The sequence below is a fragment of the Puma concolor genome, chromosome A1, assembly GCF_028749965.1.
Source record: "Puma concolor isolate L17-30 chromosome A1, mPumCon1.1.hap2, whole genome shotgun sequence".
NCBI classification, from domain to species: domain Eukaryota; kingdom Metazoa; phylum Chordata; class Mammalia; order Carnivora; family Felidae; genus Puma; species Puma concolor.
Window position 1 is genome coordinate 29,742,633 of NC_141667.1, and position 6,260 is coordinate 29,748,892.

At 38.1% G+C, this 6,260-nt stretch overlaps 1 pseudogene; it reads left to right on the forward strand.

Annotated features, from left to right (window-relative positions):
- On the forward strand, positions 1-1,215 carry LOC112860240 (L-lactate dehydrogenase B chain-like; annotated as a pseudogene).
- Positions 1,216-6,260: the final 5,045 nt, after the last annotated feature.

Here is a 6,260-nt window from a genome sequence, read left to right on the forward strand (position 1 = left end):
TTGTCTCCTTCACGCGACTCTTACAGCCGTTTCTCTCTGGGCACAATGGCAACTCTTAAGAAAAAACTGATTGCACCAGTCACAGAAGAGGCAACTGTCCCAAACAATAACATCACTATAGTGGGTGTTGGACAAGTTGGTATAGCATGTGCCATCAGCATTCTGGGAAAGTCTCTGGCTGATGAACTTGCCCTTGTGGATGTTTTGGAAAATAAACTCAAAGGAGAAAGGATGGATCTGCAACATGGGAGCTTATTTCTTCAGACACCTAAAATTGTGGCAGATAAAGATTACTCCATGACCGCCAATTCTAAGATTGTGGTGGTAACTGCAGGAGTCCGCCAGCAGGAGGGAGAGAGCCGGCTCAACCTGGTGCAGAGGAATATTAACATCTTCAAATTCATTATTTCTCAGATAGTCAAGTGCAGGCCTGATTGTATCAGAGCTGTGGTCTCCAACCCAGTAGATATTCTTACATATGTTACCTGGAAGCTAAGTGGACTACCCAACCACCATGTGATTGGAAAGGATGTAATCTGGATTCTGCTAGATTTCTCTACCTTATGACTGAAAAACTTGGCATTCATCCCAGCAGCTCCATGGATGGATTTTGGGAGAACATGGCGACTCAAGTGTGGCTGTGCAGAGTGGCATGAATGGGGCAGGCATTTCTCTCCAGGAACTGAATCCAGACATGGCAACAGACAATGACAGTGAAAATTGGGGAAGGAAGTGCTTAAGATGGTGCCTACAAAGTCATCAAGCTAAAAAGGATATACCAGCTGGGCTATTGGATTAAGTGTGGCTGATCTCACTGAATCCATGTTAAAAATCTATCCGGGATTCATCCAGTGTCAGCCATGGTGAAGGGAATGGATGGCACTGAGAAGAAAGTCTTCCTGAGCCTTCCACGCATCCTGAACGCTCGGGGATTAACCAGTGTTATCAACCAGAAGCTGACAAATGATGAGGTTGCTCAGCTCAAGAAAAGTGCAAATCCTTTGTGAGACATCCAGAAAGACCTAAAAGACCTGTGACTTCTGGCTTCTAAGCCATAGAAATGTAAAACTACAACGTGATTAACCGTGAGCTTTTAGTTTTTCATCCATATACATGGATCACAGTTTGCTTTTATCCTCCTAAATATGTGAATCTGGGCTCACAGCATTGAAGCCATGCTTGGTTTAGTGGTTGCAATATGAGCCCTTGAACAAATAAAATTAACTATCCCAAAAAAATTTTAAAAAGAAAAGCACGATGGAGAGGGAACTATGCATGCAGGTTGGCATCACTTTGGGGTTAGTTAATTTGAGGTGAGTCAGACAGAGCCCAAACTGTGGGATAGCTGCCAAGAAAGATGCTATCTTGAAACAAGTACCACTGGAAAAAGCTGAATTTAGTGTTGAAATTGCTACTGGAAGCAATTGAAGTTTGAATTAAGGATTATTCATGAGATTATATTAAAGATTATTTCTAAATCATTTCAATGAAGGAAAATACACCCAAAGCAATGGAGAAATTTATCTTTATAATTTCTCTCATATTTATGTTGGGGTGAGAGAATATTCCAAAATAATTAGTGCAGGGGATTTGTTGAAGGCAAGAAGGGCTTTGCCTATGGAATGAACTGAGGTAGAAGATAAAGATATCTGTGTGACTTCTTAACATCTTATTACACCTTTCATCTTAAAAAGTGGCTGGGGCGCCTGGGTGGCGCAGTCGGTTAAGCGTCCGACTTCAGCCAGGTCACGATCTCGCGGTCCGTGAGTTCGAGCCCCGCATCAGGCTCTGGGCTGATGGCTCAGAGCCTGGAGCCTGTTTCCGATTCTGTGTCTCCCTCTCTCTCTGCCCCTCGCCCGTTCATGCTCTGTCTCTCTCTGTCCCAAAAATAAATAAACGTTGAAAAAAAAAAAATTTAAAAAAAAAAAAAAAAAAAAAGTGGGATAATAATTTGCTCATACCAGCATCAAATTGTTAGAAAGGAAATCTTCAGTTTCCTTTTCTATGGAGGGGTAACTTTTAAGGTCTTGCTCCAACCCCTTAGTCACTCCTCCTTCTTGTCCTCTGACAAGTTTAAGAAGAATAAAATCGACCTTCTTGGCTGCTTCTTTCCTTCCTTTTTTTTTTTTTTTTTGGTTTTTTTTTTTTTGGTTTTTTGCTTTTGCTTTTGCTTTTGCTTTTGCTTTTGTTTTTGTTTTTGTTTTTGTTTTGAAGTGAACAGACTTCAGGAGCATTGGTTCCAAAGTCTTACCGAGACAGCTCCCACCTTAAGAGGTTACCTCTGATTCGAGGGGGGCATATCTGTCTAATTCTAAGTTTCAGTTCACAAGCCTATTTGGAAGTATTCTTAGCTATCCAACTCAGCCTTGGTCTCTAATAAAAGTTATACTTTTATTTCCCATACGCCTAACTCTTTACATTTTTTTCTCAATTTGTTCAAAACATGGACAGAGGGGGGAAAATGCTATATGTTGGTCTCCTCAGAAATCCCAACAAAATAATTAGATATTGGAATGTGTAAGCTAATTTTAAAGAATATATGGAAACAAGCATGCAAGAATAGCTGAGACAATCATGAAAAACAAGAGCAGTGGGAAAAAAAGGTCTTTATATTATAAAGCTACAGTAGTTAAAACTGTGGTATTGACACATTGGATATGCAGACATATCAATGGAGCAGAGTAAAAAGGCAAAAAATATATGTGAAAATTTAATAGTTATAAAGACAGCATTTTAAATCAATGGAGAAAAGAAAGGTTATTTAATAAATAGTGTTGGGGCAGCCAAACGGAAAAAAAAAATTAGGTTGAATCCTTACTTTATTGCAAGATAATTTCAGGTAGATTAAATATTTAAATTCAAAGAATGAAATCATAAAAATCCAAGAAGAAATCATTGCAGTTTTTTATAATCCTGCAGTGGGGAAAACTTTAAAAAAAAAATTTATGTTTATTTATTTTTGACAGAGAGAGAGAGAGAGAGAGAGAGAGAGAGAGCATGAGCGGGGGAGGGGCAGAGAGAGGGGGAGACAAAGAATCCAAAGCAGGCTCCAGGCTCCAAGCTGTCAGCGCAGGGCCCAACGTGGGGCTCGAACTCACAGACCTCGAGATCATGACCCGAGCGGAAGTGAGACGCTCAACCGACTGAACCACCCAGGCGCCCCGGGAAAACTTTTATAAGTACCATAAAAAACTCCCCTACATTATAAAAGGAAATATTGATCATTTCAATTTTATAAATATCAGAATTTATGTACAACAAAACCCATAATAGCCTTAATCAAAAGATAAATGACAAACTGGTCAAAATTTTAGACAGTTAAATCGCAGAAGAAAAGCCAAAATGTCCTGATATATGCATTCTATAAATCAGCGAGAAAAATCTAACAACTCAATAGATGAAGAGGAAAAGTAGAAATGGCTCTTAAAGATATGAGAAAATGCCCAGTATCATTAATCAGAAGAAACATGTAAATAACTCTACAATGACTTGTCATTATTTTACCTATTAAATTGCCAAAAATAAAAATCCACATAGAACAATACATGGAGGAACCAGCACAATCAATACATTATTGGTGGGAGTGTAAATTGATAATCTTCTACTAAGAATAATGTGATCATATCAATTACCAATGTACATATGCTCTTATCCAGCAATTCCTCTTCTAGAATTGTATTCTACCAATTGATTGCACATGCGTAAGATGACATATATACAGTATTCACTGCAGCACTGTTTATAGTGGTAAAAGATTGAAAACCATCTAAATGTCCATTATCAAGAAACTCATTGTATAAATTATGATAAGATCTCATTAGAATATAACCTCTGTGAGGGAAAGAATTTTTGTTTGTTTTTTCACTATATATCACAGCTTAGAAAAGTACTTCATGTTTTCAATAAATATTTGTTGAGTATATCCATACAATAGAATTCTAAGAAGCAAAAGAGAATGAAGAATTTTTTTTTTTAATATAGGTATAGAGGGCACCTGGGTGGCTCAGTCCTTGATGTGTCTGACTCTTGATTTCAGCTCAGGTCATGATCTCATGGTTAATAAGTTCAAGCCCCACCTCAGGCACTGAACTGACAGCATGGAGGCTGCTTGGGATTCTCTCTCTCCCTCTATCTTTGCTCCTCCCACGTGTGAGCACATGCTCCTTCTCTTACTCTGTCTCTCAAAATAAATAAACAAACGTTAACAGATATATAAAATAAATAAATACACATAGGTATGGAATTATGTCCAAAATATATTAGTAAGGCAAAAATAGGAATATGAAAAACAATGTGTATTATATACTATTTTGTGTGTGTGTGTACAATACATACATTTGCTTATATATGCATAAATACTTCTATTTTTGAATAGTAAATCTTTTCCTCACTTACCATATTTTCAGCAACTTTACTAAGGTATAATCGCTATTTAATAATAAACATACCGGACAGAGCGCCTGGCTGGCTCAGTTGGTAGAACATGCGGACTCTTGATCTCAGAGTTGTGAGTTCAAGCTCTACATTGGGGGTAGAGTTTACTTAAAAAATAAGTTAAATTAAAAAAATAATAAATATAGGTATAAATAAACATCTCTATAAGAATACAAAAGAAACTAAAGACATTGATTGCCTCTAGAGAGGGAGATGAGCACTTAAGGCTGGAATTAGGTATGAGTAATGAAACTTTTTATAATAAAACATTTTATGTCTTTAAATTTTCAACTATGTGAATGTGCTAACTATTCAAAAGATAAATAAATAAAATTGAAGATATTAAGAAATAAGAGTAGTTCACTATCTTGATTGTGGTGATGGTTTCATGGGTATACACATATGTCAAAATGTATCCAATTGTATATTTTTAATAAGTTTATTGTATATAAATTATATCTCAGTAAAGCTTCTACAAGATGGTAAATGAGAAAGAGATTGACTATTCAATAAATGGTTTTGAAACATTTAGCTATCATTGTAGGAGAACAAATTAAAAAGTTAGATCCTTATAGGGGCTCCTGGGTGGCTCAGTCAGTTAAGCATCCGACTTTGGCTCAGGTCATTGATCTTGTGGTTTGTGAGTTTGAGCTTTGCACCAAGCCCTGCATCAAGCTCTGTGCTGACAGCTCAGAGCTTGGAACCTGCTTCAGATTCTCTGTCTCCCTCTGTCTCTCTGCCCTACCCCCGCTCACGCTCTCTGTCTTTCAAAAATGAATAAAAACGTCAAAAATTTTTTTGAAAAAGTTAGATCCTTGTATCTGTCAACCTTAAAAGTAAAACAGCCAGTTATTTTTACCAGCAAAATGGATTTATTTTGGGCATAGCAGAGGAATTGCAATACAAGACTTATAGGCCATGGCAAACCATATGTGAGTCTAGAGGTCAAAAGAGAAGAAAGTTATATTAGAGAGAAAAGGAGGACATTGGAAGAGGCTGCTTTGGATGAAAGTCCATTGGGAAAAAAGAGATAGTCCAGGTGGTGACAGTTTCTTGTTGGCTAAGTTGTAGTATTTTCTTATTGGCCAAACTTGTTACCAGGCAGGGAGAAATTTTTTCTCCCTCCTGCTGGAGCAGGAAAGTAGGGCTCTTCCTGTTGGGGTCTGCAATTGGCAACAAGTTGCAGGGCATGAGAGTTCCCTCCTCCAACCTCCCTACTCCATTTTCAGTGAGGTTTCCCTTTATTCAGTTTCACACATCACAACAGACATAAAAACGAATTCCAATTGGATTGAAGTGCTAGATGAAAAACAAAACAAAACCCTATAAAAATGTTGGAAGAAGGGGTGCCTGGGTGGCTCAGTCAGTTGAGCGAGCATTGGACTATTGATCTCAGCTCAGGTTCGAGCCCACATTGGGCTCTGCATTGACAGTGCTGAGCTTGCTTAGGATTCTCTCTCCCTCTCTCTCTATCCTTTGCTTGCTCTCTCAGTCTCTTTCAAAATAAATAAATAATCTTTTAAGAAAATGTTGGAAAGTACAATACTTTTATAACTTTGGAGTGGGGAAAGTGTCTCCAAGAAATACTCAAAACCTAGAAAAACCTCAAAAGCCATGGAGACAGAAGTAACAATAGCAGACTTCACTACCTAAAGTGAAGGACTCTTGATTTCAGTTCAGGTCATGATCTCACAATTGTGAGATCGAGCCCCCCATCGGGCTCCATGCTCATTGTGGAGCCCGCTTAAGATTCTGTCTCTCTCCTTCTCCCTCTGCCCCTCCCTCCACCCCCCCCACATGCATTCTCTCCATATATATGACACAAA